The 16563-nt window shown below is 33.9% G+C and overlaps 23 non-coding genes across 23 annotated transcripts; all 23 read right to left on the minus strand.

The window, feature by feature from the left end:
• Positions 1–368: 368 nt before the first annotated feature.
• trnae-uuc (transfer RNA glutamic acid (anticodon UUC)) lies at positions 369–440 on the minus strand. Its single transcript has one exon. It is a non-coding gene; the product is annotated as a tRNA-Glu (tRNA).
• A 344-nt stretch (positions 441–784) lies between these two features.
• On the minus strand, positions 785–856 carry trnae-uuc (transfer RNA glutamic acid (anticodon UUC)). The gene has a single exon. It is a non-coding gene; the product is annotated as a tRNA-Glu (tRNA).
• Positions 857–1607: 751 nt separating this feature from the next.
• trnae-uuc (transfer RNA glutamic acid (anticodon UUC)) lies at positions 1608–1679 on the minus strand. Its single transcript has one exon. It is a non-coding gene; the product is annotated as a tRNA-Glu (tRNA).
• Positions 1680–2023: 344 nt separating this feature from the next.
• trnae-uuc (transfer RNA glutamic acid (anticodon UUC)) lies at positions 2024–2095 on the minus strand. The gene has a single exon. It is a non-coding gene; the product is annotated as a tRNA-Glu (tRNA).
• A 751-nt stretch (positions 2096–2846) lies between these two features.
• Positions 2847–2918, minus strand: trnae-uuc (transfer RNA glutamic acid (anticodon UUC)). The gene has a single exon. It is a non-coding gene; the product is annotated as a tRNA-Glu (tRNA).
• A 344-nt stretch (positions 2919–3262) lies between these two features.
• Positions 3263–3334, minus strand: trnae-uuc (transfer RNA glutamic acid (anticodon UUC)). Its single transcript has one exon. It is a non-coding gene; the product is annotated as a tRNA-Glu (tRNA).
• Positions 3335–3678: 344 nt separating this feature from the next.
• Positions 3679–3750, minus strand: trnae-uuc (transfer RNA glutamic acid (anticodon UUC)). Its single transcript has one exon. It is a non-coding gene; the product is annotated as a tRNA-Glu (tRNA).
• Positions 3751–4603: 853 nt separating this feature from the next.
• Positions 4604–4675, minus strand: trnae-uuc (transfer RNA glutamic acid (anticodon UUC)). Its single transcript has one exon. It is a non-coding gene; the product is annotated as a tRNA-Glu (tRNA).
• Positions 4676–5019: 344 nt separating this feature from the next.
• trnae-uuc (transfer RNA glutamic acid (anticodon UUC)) lies at positions 5020–5091 on the minus strand. The gene has a single exon. It is a non-coding gene; the product is annotated as a tRNA-Glu (tRNA).
• A 446-nt stretch (positions 5092–5537) lies between these two features.
• trnae-uuc (transfer RNA glutamic acid (anticodon UUC)) lies at positions 5538–5609 on the minus strand. Its single transcript has one exon. It is a non-coding gene; the product is annotated as a tRNA-Glu (tRNA).
• Positions 5610–6055: 446 nt separating this feature from the next.
• Positions 6056–6127, minus strand: trnae-uuc (transfer RNA glutamic acid (anticodon UUC)). The gene has a single exon. It is a non-coding gene; the product is annotated as a tRNA-Glu (tRNA).
• Positions 6128–6878: 751 nt separating this feature from the next.
• Positions 6879–6950, minus strand: trnae-uuc (transfer RNA glutamic acid (anticodon UUC)). Its single transcript has one exon. It is a non-coding gene; the product is annotated as a tRNA-Glu (tRNA).
• A 446-nt stretch (positions 6951–7396) lies between these two features.
• trnae-uuc (transfer RNA glutamic acid (anticodon UUC)) lies at positions 7397–7468 on the minus strand. Its single transcript has one exon. It is a non-coding gene; the product is annotated as a tRNA-Glu (tRNA).
• Positions 7469–7812: 344 nt separating this feature from the next.
• Positions 7813–7884, minus strand: trnae-uuc (transfer RNA glutamic acid (anticodon UUC)). Its single transcript has one exon. It is a non-coding gene; the product is annotated as a tRNA-Glu (tRNA).
• A 446-nt stretch (positions 7885–8330) lies between these two features.
• On the minus strand, positions 8331–8402 carry trnae-uuc (transfer RNA glutamic acid (anticodon UUC)). The gene has a single exon. It is a non-coding gene; the product is annotated as a tRNA-Glu (tRNA).
• Positions 8403–8746: 344 nt separating this feature from the next.
• Positions 8747–8818, minus strand: trnae-uuc (transfer RNA glutamic acid (anticodon UUC)). The gene has a single exon. It is a non-coding gene; the product is annotated as a tRNA-Glu (tRNA).
• A 344-nt stretch (positions 8819–9162) lies between these two features.
• trnae-uuc (transfer RNA glutamic acid (anticodon UUC)) lies at positions 9163–9234 on the minus strand. Its single transcript has one exon. It is a non-coding gene; the product is annotated as a tRNA-Glu (tRNA).
• A 446-nt stretch (positions 9235–9680) lies between these two features.
• Positions 9681–9752, minus strand: trnae-uuc (transfer RNA glutamic acid (anticodon UUC)). Its single transcript has one exon. It is a non-coding gene; the product is annotated as a tRNA-Glu (tRNA).
• A 344-nt stretch (positions 9753–10096) lies between these two features.
• trnae-uuc (transfer RNA glutamic acid (anticodon UUC)) lies at positions 10097–10168 on the minus strand. The gene has a single exon. It is a non-coding gene; the product is annotated as a tRNA-Glu (tRNA).
• Positions 10169–10614: 446 nt separating this feature from the next.
• On the minus strand, positions 10615–10686 carry trnae-uuc (transfer RNA glutamic acid (anticodon UUC)). The gene has a single exon. It is a non-coding gene; the product is annotated as a tRNA-Glu (tRNA).
• Positions 10687–11132: 446 nt separating this feature from the next.
• Positions 11133–11204, minus strand: trnae-uuc (transfer RNA glutamic acid (anticodon UUC)). Its single transcript has one exon. It is a non-coding gene; the product is annotated as a tRNA-Glu (tRNA).
• Positions 11205–11650: 446 nt separating this feature from the next.
• On the minus strand, positions 11651–11722 carry trnae-uuc (transfer RNA glutamic acid (anticodon UUC)). Its single transcript has one exon. It is a non-coding gene; the product is annotated as a tRNA-Glu (tRNA).
• A 447-nt stretch (positions 11723–12169) lies between these two features.
• trnae-uuc (transfer RNA glutamic acid (anticodon UUC)) lies at positions 12170–12241 on the minus strand. Its single transcript has one exon. It is a non-coding gene; the product is annotated as a tRNA-Glu (tRNA).
• Positions 12242–16563: the final 4322 nt, after the last annotated feature.

Below are 16563 nucleotides of genomic sequence, written 5' to 3' on the forward strand. Positions count from 1 at the left end.
TCCTGACCGCTAGACCATATGGGACTTGTTTTTTGATCAAATGTATGATCTTTTTCGACATACTATACTACAACATGTTTATTATCTTTTTGGACATGCCATACCACTACTTATTTATGTTTTTCAACATGCTATACTATGACGTTTTTATGTTTTTCGACATGCTATACTATCATTTTTTAAAATCTTTTTCCACATGCAATACTATGACTCTTTTTGTAATCCTTTTCGACGTGCTAAACTATAACATTTTGATTGTCTTTTTCGACATGCTAAACAGTGACTTTTTTATGATATTTTTCGACGTGCTTGGCTGACTTTTTTATCATCTTTTTCAACGTGCATTTCAGGATCTTATTAAAATCTCATTCCCATACCGGGAGTCGAACCCGGGCCGCCTGGGTGAAAACCAGGAATCCTGACCGCTAGACCATATGGGACTTGTTTTTTGATCAAATGTATGATCTTTTTCGACATACTATACTACAACATGTTTATTATCTTTTTGGACATGCCATACCACTACTTATTTATGTTTTTCAACATGCTATACTATGACGTTTTTATGTTTTTCGACATGCTATACTATCATTTTTTAAAATCTTTTTCCACATGCAATACTATGACTCTTTTTGTAATCCTTTTCGACGTGCTAAACTATAACATTTTGATTGTCTTTTTCGACATGCTAAACAGTGACTTTTTTATGATATTTTTCGACGTGCTTGGCTGACTTTTTTATCATCTTTTTCAACGTGCATTTCAGGATCTTATTAAAATCTCATTCCCATACCGGGAGTCGAACCCGGGCCGCCTGGGTGAAAACCAGGAATCCTGACCGCTAGACCATATGGGACTTGTTTTTTGATCAAATGTATGATCTTTTTCGACATACTATACTACAACATGTTTATTATCTTTTTGGACATGCCATACCACTACTTATTTATGTTTTTCAACATGCTATACTATGACGTTTTTATGTTTTTCGACATGCTATACTATCATTTTTTAAAATCTTTTTCCACATGCAATACTATGACTCTTTTTGTAATCCTTTTCGACGTGCTAAACTATAACATTTTGATTGTCTTTTTCGACATGCTAAACAGTGACTTTTTTATGATATTTTTCGACGTGCTTGGCTGACTTTTTTATCATCTTTTTCAACGTGCATTTCAGGATCTTATTAAAATCTCATTCCCATACCGGGAGTCGAACCCGGGCGAAAACCAGGAATCCTGACCGCTAGACCATATGGGACTTGTTTTTTGATCAAATGTATGATCTTTTTCGACATACTATACTACAACATGTTTATTATCTTTTTGGACATGCCATACCACTACTTATTTATGTTTTTCAACATGCTATACTATGACGTTTTTATGTTTTTCGACATGCTATACTATCATTTTTTAAAATCTTTTTCCACATGCAATACTATGACTCTTTTTGTAATCCTTTTCGACGTGCTAAACTATAACATTTTGATTGTCTTTTTCGACATGCTAAACAGTGACTTTTTTATGATATTTTTCGACGTGCTTGGCTGACTTTTTTATCATCTTTTTCAACGTGCATTTCAGGATCTTATTAAAATCTCATTCCCATACCGGGAGTCGAACCCGGGCCGCCTGGGTGAAAACCAGGAATCCTGACCTCTAGACCATATGGGACTTGTTTTTTGATCAAATGTATGATCTTTTTCGACATACTATACTACAACATGTTTATTATCTTTTTGGACATGCCATACCACTACTTATTTATGTTTTTCAACATGCTATACTATGACGTTTTTATGTTTTTCGACATGCTATACTATCATTTTTTAAAATCTTTTTCCACATGCAATACTATGACTCTTTTTGTAATCCTTTTCGACGTGCTAAACTATAACATTTTGATTGTCTTTTTCGACATGCTAAACAGTGACTTTTTTATGATATTTTTCGACGTGCTTGGCTGACTTTTTTATCATCTTTTTCAACGTGCATTTCAGGATCTTATTAAAATCTCATTCCCATACCGGGAGTCGAACCCGGGCCGCCTGGGTGAAAACCAGGAATCCTGACCGCTAGACCATATGGGACTTGTTTTTTGATCAAATGTATGATCTTTTTCGACATACTATACTACAACATGTTTATTATCTTTTTGGACATGCCATACCACTACTTATTTATGTTTTTCAACATGCTATACTATGACGTTTTTATGTTTTTCGACATGCTATACTATCATTTTTTAAAATCTTTTTCCACATGCAATACTATGACTCTTTTTGTAATCCTTTTCGACGTGCTAAACTATAACATTTTGATTGTCTTTTTCGACATGCTAAACAGTGACTTTTTTATGATATTTTTCGACGTGCTTGGCTGACTTTTTTATCATCTTTTTCAACGTGCATTTCAGGATCTTATTAAAATCTCATTCCCATACCGGGAGTCGAACCCGGGCGAAAACCAGGAATCCTGACCGCTAGACCATATGGGACTTGTTTTTTGATCAAATGTATGATCTTTTTCGACATACTATACTACAACATGTTTATTATCTTTTTGGACATGCCATACCACTACTTATTTATGTTTTTCAACATGCTATACTATGACGTTTTTATGTTTTTCGACATGCTATACTATCATTTTTTAAAATCTTTTTCCACATGCAATACTATGACTCTTTTTGTAATCCTTTTCGACGTGCTAAACTATAACATTTTGATTGTCTTTTTCGACATGCTAAACAGTGACTTTTTTATGATATTTTTCGACGTGCTTGGCTGACTTTTTCATCATCTTTTTCAACGTGCATTTCAGGATCTTATTAAAATCTCATTCCCATACCGGGAGTCGAACCCGGGCCGCCTGGGTGAAAACCAGGAATCCTGACCTCTAGACCATATGGGACTTGTTTTTTGATCAAATGTATGATCTTTTTCGACATACTATACTACAACATGTTTATTATCTTTTTGGACATGCCATACCACTACTTATTTATGTTTTTCAACATGCTATACTATGACGTTTTTATGTTTTTCGACATGCTATACTATCATTTTTTAAAATCTTTTTCCACATGCAATACTATGACTCTTTTTGTAATCCTTTTCGACGTGCTAAACTATAACATTTTGATTGTCTTTTTCGACATGCTAAACAGTGACTTTTTTATGATATTTTTCGACGTGCTTGGCTGACTTTTTTATCATCTTTTTCAACGTGCATTTCAGGATCTTATTAAAATCTCATTCCCATACCGGGAGTCGAACCCGGGCCGCCTGGGTGAAAACCAGGAATCCTGACCGCTAGACCATATGGGACTTGTTTTTTGATCAAATGTATGATCTTTTTCGACATACTATACTACAACATGTTTATTATCTTTTTGGACATGCCATACCACTACTTATTTATGTTTTTCAACATGCTATACTATGACGTTTTTATGTTTTTCGACATGCTATACTATCATTTTTTAAAATCTTTTTCCACATGCAATACTATGACTCTTTTTGTAATCCTTTTCGACGTGCTAAACTATAACATTTTGATTGTCTTTTTCGACATGCTAAACAGTGACTTTTTTATGATATTTTTCGACGTGCTTGGCTGACTTTTTTATCATCTTTTTCAACGTGCATTTCAGGATCTTATTAAAATCTCATTCCCATACCGGGAGTCGAACCCGGGCCGCCTGGGTGAAAACCAGGAATCCTGACCTCTAGACCATATGGGACTTGTTTTTTGATCAAATGTATGATCTTTTTCGACATACTATACTACAACATGTTTATTATCTTTTTGGACATGCCATACCACTACTTATTTATGTTTTTCAACATGCTATACTATGACGTTTTTATGTTTTTCGACATGCTATACTATCACGTTTTTATTATCTTTTTGGACATGCCATACCACTATGTTTTTATGTTTTTCAACATGCTATACTATGACGTTTATATGTTTTTCGACATGCTATACTATCATTTTTTTTAATCTTTTTCCACATGCAATACTATGACTGTTTTTGTAATCCTTTTCGACGTGCTAAACTATAACATTTTGATTGTCTTTTTCGACATGCTAAACTGTGACTTTTTTATGATATTTTTCGACGTGCTTGGCTGACTTTTTTATCATCTTTTTCAACGTGCATTTCAGGATCTTATTAAAATCTCATTCCCATACCGGGAGTCGAACCCGGGCGAAAACCAGGAATCCTGACCGCTAGACCATATGGGACTTGTTTTTTGATCAAATGTATGATCTTTTTCGACATACTATACTACAACATGTTTATTATCTTTTTGGACATGCCATACCACTACTTATTTATGTTTTTCAACATGCTATACTATGACGTTTTTATGTTTTTCGACATGCTATACTATCATTTTTTAAAATCTTTTTCCACATGCAATACTATGACTCTTTTTGTAATCCTTTTCGACGTGCTAAACTATAACATTTTGATTGTCTTTTTCGACATGCTAAACTGTGACTTTTTTATGATATTTTTCGACGTGCTTGGCTGACTTTTTTATCATCTTTTTCAACGTGCATTTCAGGATCTTATTAAAATCTCATTCCCATACCGGGAGTCGAACCCGGGCCGCCTGGGTGAAAACCAGGAATCCTGACCGCTAGACCATATGGGACTTGTTTTTTGATCAAATGTATGATCTTTTTCGACATACTATACTACAACATGTTTATTATCTTTTTGGACATGCCATACCACTACTTATTTATGTTTTTCAACATGCTATACTATGACGTTTTTATGTTTTTCGACATGCTATACTATCATTTTTTAAAATCTTTTTCCACATGCAATACTATGACTCTTTTTGTAATCCTTTTCGACGTGCTAAACTATAACATTTTGATTGTCTTTTTCGACATGCTAACCTGTGACTTTTTTATGATATTTTTCGACGTGCTTGGCTGACTTTTTTATCATCTTTATCAACATGCATTTCAGGATCTTATTAAAATTTCATTCCCATACCGGGAGTCGAACCCGGGCCACCTGGGTGAAAACCAGGAATCCTGACCGCTAGACCATATGGGACTTGTTTTCTGATCAAATGTATGATCTTTTTCGACATACTGTACTACAACATGTTTATTATCTTTTTGGACATGCCATACCACTACTTATTTATGTTTTTCAACATGCTATACTATGACGTTTTTATGTTTTTCGACATGCTATACTATCACGTTTTTATTATCTTTTTGGACATGCCATACCACTATGTTTTTATGTTTTTCAACATGCTATACTATGACGTTTATATGTTTTTCGACATGCTATACTATCATTTTTTAAAATCTTTTTCCACATGCAATACTATGACTGTTTTTGTAATCCTTTTCGACGTGCTAAACTATAACACTTTGATTGTCTTTTTCGACATGCTAAACTGTGACTTTTTTATGATATTTTTCGACGTGCTTGGCTGACTTTTTTATCATCTTTTTCAGCGTGCATTTCAGGATCTTATTAAAATCTCATTCCCATACCGGGAGTCGAACCCGGGCCACCTGGGTGAAAACCAGGAATCCTGACCGCTAGACCATATGGGACTTATTTTTTGATCAAATGTATGATCTTTTTCGACATACTGTACTACAACATGTTTATTATCTTTTTGGACATGCCATACCACTACTTATTCATGTTTTTCAACATGCTATACTATGACGTTTTTATGTTTTTCGACATGCTATACTATCACGTTTTTATTATCTTTTTGGACATGCCATACCACTATGTTTTTATGTTTTTCAACATGCTATACTATGACGTTTTTATGTTTTTCGACATGCTATACTATCATTTTTTTAAATCTTTTTCCACATGCAATACTATGACTGTTTTTGTAATCCTTTTCGACGTGCTAAACTATAACATTTTGATTGTCTTTTTCGACATGCTAACCTGTGACTTTTTTATGATATTTTTCGATGTGCTTGGCTGACTTTTTTATCATCTTTTTCAACGTGCATTTCAGGATCTTATTAAAATCTCATTCCCATACCGGGAGTCGAACCCGGGCCACCTGGGTGAAAACCAGGAATCCTGACCGCTAGACCATATGGGACTTGTTTTTTGATCAAATGTATGATCTTTTTCAACATACTGTACTACAACATGTTTATTATCTTTTTGGACATGCCATACCACTATGTTTTTATGTTTTTCAACATGCTATACTATGACGTTTTTATGTTTTTCGACATGCTATACTATCATTTTTTAAAATCTTTTTCCACATGCAATACTATGACTGTTTTTGTAATCCTTTTCGACGTGCTAAACTATAACATTTTGATTGTCTTTTTCGACATGCTAACCTGTGACTTTTTTATGATATTTTTCAATGTGCTTGGCTGACTTTTTTATCATCTTTATCAACGTGCATTTCAGGATCTTATTAAAATCTCATTCCCATACCGGGAGTCGAACCCGGGCGAAAACCAGGAATCCTGACCGCTAGACCATATGGGACTTGTTTTTTGATCAAATGTATGATCTTTTTCGACATACTATACTACAACATGTTTATTATCTTTTTGGACATGCCATACCACTACTTATTTATGTTTTTCAACATGCTATACTATGACGTTTTTATGTTTTTCGACATGCTATACTATCATTTTTTAAAATCTTTTTCCACATGCAATACTATGACTCTTTTTGTAATCCTTTTCGACGTGCTAAACTATAACATTTTGATTGTCTTTTTCGACATGCTAAACTGTGACTTTTTTATGATATTTTTCGACGTGCTTGGCTGACTTTTTTATCATCTTTTTCAACATGCATTTCAGGATCTTATTAAAATCTCATTCCCATACCGGGAGTCGAACCCGGGCCACCTGGATGAAAACCAGGAATCCTGACCGCTAGACCATATGGGACTTGTTTTTTGATCAAATGTATGATCTTTTTCGACATACTGTACTACAACATGTTTATTATCTTTTTGGACATGCCATACCACTACTTATTTATGTTTTTCAACATGCTATACTATGACGTTTTTATGTTTTTCGACATGCTATACTATCACGTTTTTATTATCTTTTTGGACATGCCATACCACTATGTTTTTATGTTTTTCAACATGCTATACTATGACGTTTATATGTTTTTCGACATGCTATACTATCATTTTTTAAAATCTTTTTCCACATGCAATACTATGACTCTTTTTGTAATCCTTTTCGACGTGCTAAACTATAACATTTTGATTGTCTTTTTCGACATGCTAAACTGTGACTTTTTTATGATATTTTTCGACGTGCTTGGCTGACTTTTTTATCATCTTTTTCAACGTGCATTTCAGGATCTTATTAAAATCTCATTCCCATACCGGGAGTCGAACCCGGGCCGCCTGGATGAAAACCAGGAATCCTGACCGCTAGACCATATGGGACTTGTTTTTTGATCAAATGTATGATCTTTTTCGACATACTATACTACAACATGTTTATTATCTTTTTGGACATGCCATACCACTACTTATTTATGTTTTTCAACATGCTATACTATGACGTTTTTATGTTTTTCGACATGCTATACTATCATTTTTTAAAATCTTTTTCCACATGCAATACTATGACTCTTTTTGTAATCCTTTTCGACGTGCTAAACTATAACATTTTGATTGTCTTTTTCGACATGCTAACCTGTGACTTTTTTATGATATTTTTCGATGTGCTTGGCTGACTTTTTTATCATCTTTATCAACATGCATTTCAGGATCTTATTAAAATTTCATTCCCATACCGGGAGTCGAACCCGGGCCACCTGGGTGAAAACCAGGAATCCTGACCGCTAGACCATATGGGACTTGTTTTTTGATCAAATGTATGATCTTTTTCGACATACTGTACTACAACATGTTTATTATCTTTTTGGACATGCCATACCACTACTTATTTATGTTTTTCAACATGCTATACTATGACGTTTTTATGTTTTTCGACATGCTATACTATCACGTTTTTATTATCTTTTTGGACATGCCATACCACTATGTTTTTATGTTTTTCAACATGCTATACTATGACGTTTATATGTTTTTCGACATGCTATACTATCATTTTTTAAAATCTTTTTCCACATGCAATACTATGACTGTTTTTGTAATCCTTTTCGACGTGCTAAACTATAACATTTTGATTGTCTTTTTCGACATGCTAAACTGTGACTTTTTTATGATATTTTTCGACGTGCTTGGCTGACTTTTTTATCATCTTTTTCAACGTGCATTTCAGGATCTTATTAAAATCTCATTCCCATACCGGGAGTCGAACCCGGGCCGCCTGGGTGAAAACCAGGAATCCTGACCGCTAGACCATATGGGACTTGTTTTTTGATCAAATGTATGATCTTTTTCGACATACTATACTACAACATGTTTATTATCTTTTTGGACATGCCATACCACTACTTATTTATGTTTTTCAACATGCTATACTATGACGTTTTTATGTTTTTCGACATGCTATACTATCATTTTTTAAAATCTTTTTCCACATGCAATACTATGACTCTTTTTGTAATCCTTTTCGACGTGCTAAACTATAACATTTTGATTGTCTTTTTCGACATGCTAACCTGTGACTTTTTTATGATATTTTTCGATGTGCTTGGCTGACTTTTTTATCATCTTTATCAACATGCATTTCAGGATCTTATTAAAATTTCATTCCCATACCGGGAGTCGAACCCGGGCCACCTGGGTGAAAACCAGGAATACTGACCGCTAGACCATATGGGACTTGTTTTTTGATCAAATGTATGATCTTTTTCGACATACTGTACTACAACATGTTTATTATCTTTTTGGACATGCCATACCACTACTTATTTATGTTTTTCAACATGCTATACTATGACGTTTTTATGTTTTTCGACATGCTATACTATCATTTTTTAAAATCTTTTTCCACATGCAATACTATGACTCTTTTTGTAATCCTTTTCGACGTGCTAAACTATAACATTTTGATTGTCTTTTTCGACATGCTAACCTGTGAATTTTTTATGATATTTTTCGATGTGCTTGGCTGACTTTTTTATCATCTTTATCAACATGCATTTCAGGATCTTATTAAGATTTCATTCCCATACCGGGAGTCGAACCCGGGCCACCTGGCTGAAAACCAGGAATACTGACCGCTAGACCATATGGGACTTGTTTTTTGATCAAATGTATGATCTTTTTCGACATACTGTACTACAACATGTTTATTATCTTTTTGGACATGCCATACCACTACTTATTTATGTTTTTCAACATGCTATACTATGACGTTTTTATGTTTTTCGACATGCTATACTATCACGTTTTTATTATCTTTTTGGACATGCCATACCACTATGTTTTTATGTTTTTCAACATGCTATACTATGACGTTTATATGTTTTTCGACATGCTATACTATCATTTTTTTAAATCTTTTTCCACATGCAATACTATGACTGTTTTTGTAATCCTTTTCGACGTGCTAAACTATAACATTTTGATTGTCTTTTTCGACATGCTAAACTGTGACTTTTTTATGATATTTTTCGACGTGCTTGGCTGACTTTTTTATCATCTTTTTCAACGTGCATTTCAGGATCTTATTAAAATCTCATTCCCATACCGGGAGTCGAACCCGGGCCGCCTGGGTGAAAACCAGGAATCCTGACCGCTAGACCATATGGGACTTGTTTTTTGATCAAATGTATGATCTTTTTCGACATACTATACTACAACATGTTTATTATCTTTTTGGACATGCCATACCACTACTTATTTATGTTTTTCAACATGCTATACTATGACGTTTTTATGTTTTTCGACATGCTATACTATCATTTTTTAAAATCTTTTTCCACATGCAATACTATGACTCTTTTTGTAATCCTTTTCGACGTGCTAAACTATAACATTTTGATTGTCTTTTTCGACATGCTAACCTGTGACTTTTTTATGATATTTTTCGATGTGCTTGGCTGACTTTTTTATCATCTTTATCAACATGCATTTCAGGATCTTATTAAAATTTCATTCCCATACCGGGAGTCGAACCCGGGCCACCTGGGTGAAAACCAGGAATCCTGACCGCTAGACCATATGGGACATGTTTTTTGATCAAATGTATGATCTTTTTCGACATACTGTACTACAACATGTTTATTATCTTTTTGGACATGCCATACCACTACTTATTTATGTTTTTCAACATGCTATACTATGACGTTTTTATGTTTTTCGACATGCTATACTATCACGTTTTTATTATCTTTTTGGACATGCCATACCACTATGTTTTTATGTTTTTCAACATGCTATACTATGACGTTTATATGTTTTTCGACATGCTATACTATCATTTTTTAAAATCTTTTTCCACATGCAATACTATGACTGTTTTTGTAATCCTTTTCGACGTGCTAAACTATAACATTTTGATTGTCTTTTTCGACATGCTAAACTGTGACTTTTTTATGATATTTTTCGACGTGCTTGGCTGACTTTTTTATCATCTTTTTCAACGTGCATTTCAGGATCTTATTAAAATCTCATTCCCATACCGGGAGTCGAACCCAGGCCGCCTGGGTGAAAACCAGGAATCCTGACCGCTAGACCATATGGGACTTGTTTTTTGATCAAATGTATGATCTTTTTCGACATACTGTACTACAACATGTTTATTATCTTTTTGGACATGCCATACCACTACTTATTTATGTTTTTCAACATGCTATACTATGACGTTTTTATGTTTTTCGACATGCTATACTATCACGTTTTTATTATCTTTTTGGACATGCCATACCACTATGTTTTTATGTTTTTCAACATGCTATACTATGACGTTTATATGTTTTTCGACATGCTATACTATCATTTTTTAAAATCTTTTTCCACATGCAATACTATGACTGTTTTTGTAATCCTTTTCGACGTGCTAAACTATAACATTTTGATTGTCTTTTTCGACATGCTAAACTGTGACTTTTTTATGATATTTTTCGACGTGCTTGGCTGACTTTTTTATCATCTTTTTCAACGTGCATTTCAGGATCTTATTAAAATCTCATTCCCATACCGGGAGTCGAACCCGGGCCGCCTGGGTGAAAACCAGGAATCCTGACCGCTAGACCATATGGGACTTGTTTTTTGATCAAATGTATGATCTTTTTCGACATACTGTACTACAACATGTTTATTATCTTTTTGGACATGCCATACCACTACTTATTTATGTTTTTCAACATGCTATACTATGACGTTTTTATGTTTTTCGACATGCTATACTATCACGTTTTTATTATCTTTTTGGACATGCCATACCACTATGTTTTTATGTTTTTCAACATGCTATACTATGACGTTTATATGTTTTTCGACATGCTATACTATCATTTTTTAAAATCTTTTTCCACATGCAATACTATGACTGTTTTTGTAATCCTTTTCGACGTGCTAAACTATAACATTTTGATTGTCTTTTTCGACATGCTAAACTGTGACTTTTTTATGATATTTTTCGACGTGCTTGGCTGACTTTTTTATCATCTTTTTCAACGTGCATTTCAGGATCTTATTAAAATCTCATTCCCATACCGGGAGTCGAACCCGGGCCGCCTGGGTGAAAACCAGGAATCCTGACCGCTAGACCATATGGGACATGTTTTTTGATCAAATGTATGATCTTTTTCGACATACTGTACTACAACATGTTTATTATCTTTTTGGACATGCCATACCACTACTTATTTATGTTTTTCAACATGCTATACTATGACGTTTTTATGTTTTTCGACATGCTATACTATCACGTTTTTATTATCTTTTTGGACATGCCATACCACTATGTTTTTATGTTTTTCAACATGCTATACTATGACGTTTATATGTTTTTCGACATGCTATACTATCATTTTTTAAAATCTTTTTCCACATGCAATACTATGACTCTTTTTGTAATCCTTTTCGACGTGCTAAACTATAACATTTTGATTGTCTTTTTCGACATGCTAACCTGTGACTTTTTTATGATATTTTTCGACGTGCTTGGCTGACTTTTTTAATCATCTTTTTCAACGTGCATTTCAGGATCTTATTAAAATCTCATTCCCATACCGGGAGTCGAACCCGGGCCGCCTGGGTGAAAACCAGGAATCCTGACCGCTAGACCATATGGGACTTGTTTTTTAATCAAATGTATGATCTTTTTCGACATACTGTACTACAACATGTTTATTATCTTTTTGGACATGCCATACCACTACTTATTTATGTTTTTCAACATGCTATACTATGACGTTTTTATGTTTTTCGACATGCTATACTATCACGTTTTTATTATCTTTTTGGACATGCCATACCACTATGTTTTTATGTTTTTCAACATGCTATACTATGACGTTTATATGTTTTTCGACATGCTATACTATCATTTTTTAAAATCTTTTTCCACATGCAATACTATGACTGTTTTTGTAATCCTTTTCGACGTGCTAAACTATAACATTTTGATTGTCTTTTTCGACATGCTAAACTGTGACTTTTTTATGATATTTTTCGACGTGCTTGGCTGACTTTTTTATCATCTTTTTCAACGTGCATTTCAGGATCTTATTAAAATCTCATTCCCATACCGGGTGTCGAACCCGGGCCGCCTGGGTTAAAACCAGGAATCCTGACCGCTAGACCATATGGGACTTGTTTTTTGATCAAATGTATGATCTTTTTCGACATACTATACTACAACATGTTTATTATCTTTTTGGACATGCCATACCACTACTTATTCATGTTTTTCAACATGCTATACTATGACGTTTTTATGTTTTTCGACATGCTATACTATCATTTTTTAAAATCTTTTTCCACATGCAATACTATGACTCTTTTTGTAATCCTTTTCGACGTGCTAAACTATGACATTTTGATTGTCTTTTTCGACATGCTAAACTGTGACTTTTTATGATATTTTTGTTGCACTGTCTACATTGTTATTGGTATAAATTTGTACGGCTTATTGATAGTTTGATTATTACTAAATTAATGATAATTCTATTGTCTGGTGGTCACAGCTAGAGACTATGAAATTTAAGTCAGTTTAACAAATAGCTACGTTTTGTCCACCTTTATTTACACACTTGGACAGGATATTACAAACACTGTCTCCTCATTTGATTGTTTTATTTTGAAGGTATTTGTAGCCTACATATTGATGACAATCAAAACAGCTGTTGTGGCTGTTTCCTTGATTTCTTTCTTCTTCAGGAAATATAAAATATAATAAATGTCCACCTGTTGTGTTGACGACGTTTTAATATCCGATTTTTGTTTTGGAAACCAGTCTAAAATGTGTGTATTTAGATTGATGAGGGTTGTCTATCCTCTAGTGGCCACAATGAAGAACTATGTCACATTCATTTCATAATTGTTTTTCAATGCAAATATAAATACAAACACAAACTTACGGTTAACTCTTTGAAATTATTGTGAACAAAGTCAAAAAACCTGAAACAAAACTACTGCAAAAATAATAATATTACCATTATAACTCTACATTCAACATATGGCATAAACACACAGGTTAATACCTGTACAATCGTTATACACGTTGTATATAACATATCACTGTGTACGAATCATTATTAGTGGGATTATAATAAATATTCTTTCTCTAATTTAATCGTTATTTAACCAGGGTTAGGATTAGTCAAATTAAGATTAAAACTACAAAATTACACAATAAACAGGAATTAAAAACACCTACAAGAGTCATAAAAACATCAGACAATAGAGTTTTAAATGAGAATGCAGGACTAGTTTGAGAACAGTTTGCATTCATTTCATTTAAAAGGTGCATAATACCTGAAACCAGTTTGGCCAACATTAGTGTGTTTAAACATGAGGAATATCCAGGGTAAAGTAGTTACTGGATCGTGAAGTTACTACATTTAAATAACAAGAGACGTGAGGGAGTTTTGGAGCTTCAACAGTATATTTTTAGTTAATACGGGTTAGGTTCTGACTTTTTAGATTTATTTCATCTACTACATATTTCTTCTATTACTGTAGATTCTAAACTTTAAGCATAAAAAAGACAGAATAACTGTCACAACCATAATTGTGATAAATATCTGTGTTATTACCACTGAAGGATGAGAAGATGTTGGTTACTTTGTATACCTGAAAAGCTAGTGCTGTATAATGTGTTCATTGACTAATCTAATAGTGCAGTTCCTCGTTGTGACCACTAGAGGGCGACGACCCTCATAATTCTAAACACATATTCAAGCTAACTGGCCGCTCTATACAAATGGAGGTAAACAAGACATTCAGGGGAGTAAGATTTGCTGCAGAACTCTTTATATGAATGCATTACGTTGCGCATTTATATTGTTTGATGACAAAGTGTAAATATTCTGCTAAATACACCGCAGTATTAGCCAACCTATTTAACGTAGCGTAATGTAATGTAGTTATTCACGGTCGCCACAAGAGGGCGGAAGATACTCGTGATTCTAAACACGTGTATGAGAACAGTGCATGATCTAAACACATATTGAAAACGTCTCATTAAATGTCATAGCAGTGTACGTCTTGATGCTAGTTGGAGTGATTTGATGACATATTTAATGGCATACTACAGTATGACTTTTTAATGACATTTTGTGTCATTTTTATGACTTTTGTTGTGAATTGTTAGGAGTTTTTTATTTTTACAACATGCTGTACATCTTATACTACAACTTTTTATGCCATTTTTTAATGCAATAATATTCTCTGATATTTTTGACAGATTTGTTTGTGGCATACAGTACTTTGACATTTTTATGACATTTTTGTGACATAAATTACAATGGCTTGTATGACTTTTTATGGCATAGTATACTATGCTATTATGACATTGTTTGTGATATTTTTATGACATACTATGCTATGATATTTGTTATGAATGTTTATGAGTTTTTTTACAACATGCTATACTATGTTTTTTTATGACCATTGCTATGGAATAATATTCTCTGACATTTTTAAAGATATTTTTTGTGGCATACTATACTATGACATTTTATACTACGGTAATGTTCATGGTGTTTTGTGATACTTTGGTCATTTTCATATGACATTTTTCATGGCATGCTATACTATGACACTTTATACTTTTTATGACTGAGGATTTATGTGTTGGTAACGAATCTAATGTAATGTTGTAGTTCCTCACTGTGACCACTGGAGGGCAGTGATTACTCATTTTCCACCAGCCTTAAGACACACACAAAACTATATAAACTTTTCCGGAAAAATACCTTCAAAATAAAAGTACCAAAAGACACTTGTCCAACATAATGTTCCGTGATTTCAGATGATATAATATTAGCACTGTCGTGACTAGGAATTTACTTTTTTACTATTTATTGCCACTGATCTCTCTCGCGTCGTCGTCGGAGTCGCGTTTTGTTTTTTTATGTTCTGTTGTCTTTATACGCTCCTCCTCAAAACAAATCCCCTAAAGGAGTGAAACCCACTGTGTGCATGCTCTTTTTCCTATATTCCAGGCTGCAGTTGAAGGCAGCACGGTTACTGGTCTGTCGCGTCCAGCTGATCTGAGTGAGAATGATTCACTGAGAGGCGTCGACTTCGATGTCAACAGAGACAGGAGCGCAAAGACTTCGTGTTTCATCAGATAGCAGCTGTCAACTCTGGGTTCATGTCGGAATTGTCTGGATGGAGGGGACGCTAACAAGCGGTAGGTTTCAACTACTACTACTGTAGAAAGTCAAAAAAATATATATATACACGATATAATCAGCATCAGCAACATGTTCGCTGCAAGTTGAAACACGTTGCATGAGCTGAAATACATTTTTTGACGCGTACGTGTGTTTAGATGTTGTTGCCCCAGAGTAAAGAGTAAACATGTGTTAAATTGTTGTATCATCGACTGCTTGTCAAATATTACTCTACCGAATGGTTTCAGCTGTTCACAGTCTGAGGGACAAAAAAGAGCAATTTGAAGATCACACTTTAGATCCCTGTGCAATTGTGCATTTTTATTTTTTTTTTACATTATTTTGGGACATTTTATAGATTACAGAATTGATAAAGAGTTAATTTCCCGAGACGCTTTTTGAATTCATCTTTACTGTATCACATCTGTCTTTAGAAATAAGCTGTGTATGCAGCCGGAAGTTGTGATCACTCTCTGCTATTGATGATTGTGTCCCGATCGCACTGAAAACCACTGTGTTGAATGTATCGAGTTATGTGTAGACAGCAACTGACTCTCAAAGTCCACAGTTAACGATAATAATTTATTTCCAATACAGCAAAAAAAAAAAAAGAAGTTATTATAACATTCAATTTGTAAAGGTATGTGAAATAAGAGGATTAAACTGTTATCATGATTCAATTACAGGTGGTGAATATTGAATGTGTGCTGAATAAATACAGTATTGTACATTACCTGTTGTAGGCACCCTAACATGTCAGCGTTGTGTCTGCAG

Source organism: Anarhichas minor, unplaced genomic scaffold, assembly GCF_050575085.1.
Source record: "Anarhichas minor isolate MPS153535 unplaced genomic scaffold, ASM5057508v1 ptg000007l, whole genome shotgun sequence".
NCBI classification, from domain to species: Eukaryota; Metazoa; Chordata; class Actinopteri; order Perciformes; family Anarhichadidae; genus Anarhichas; species Anarhichas minor.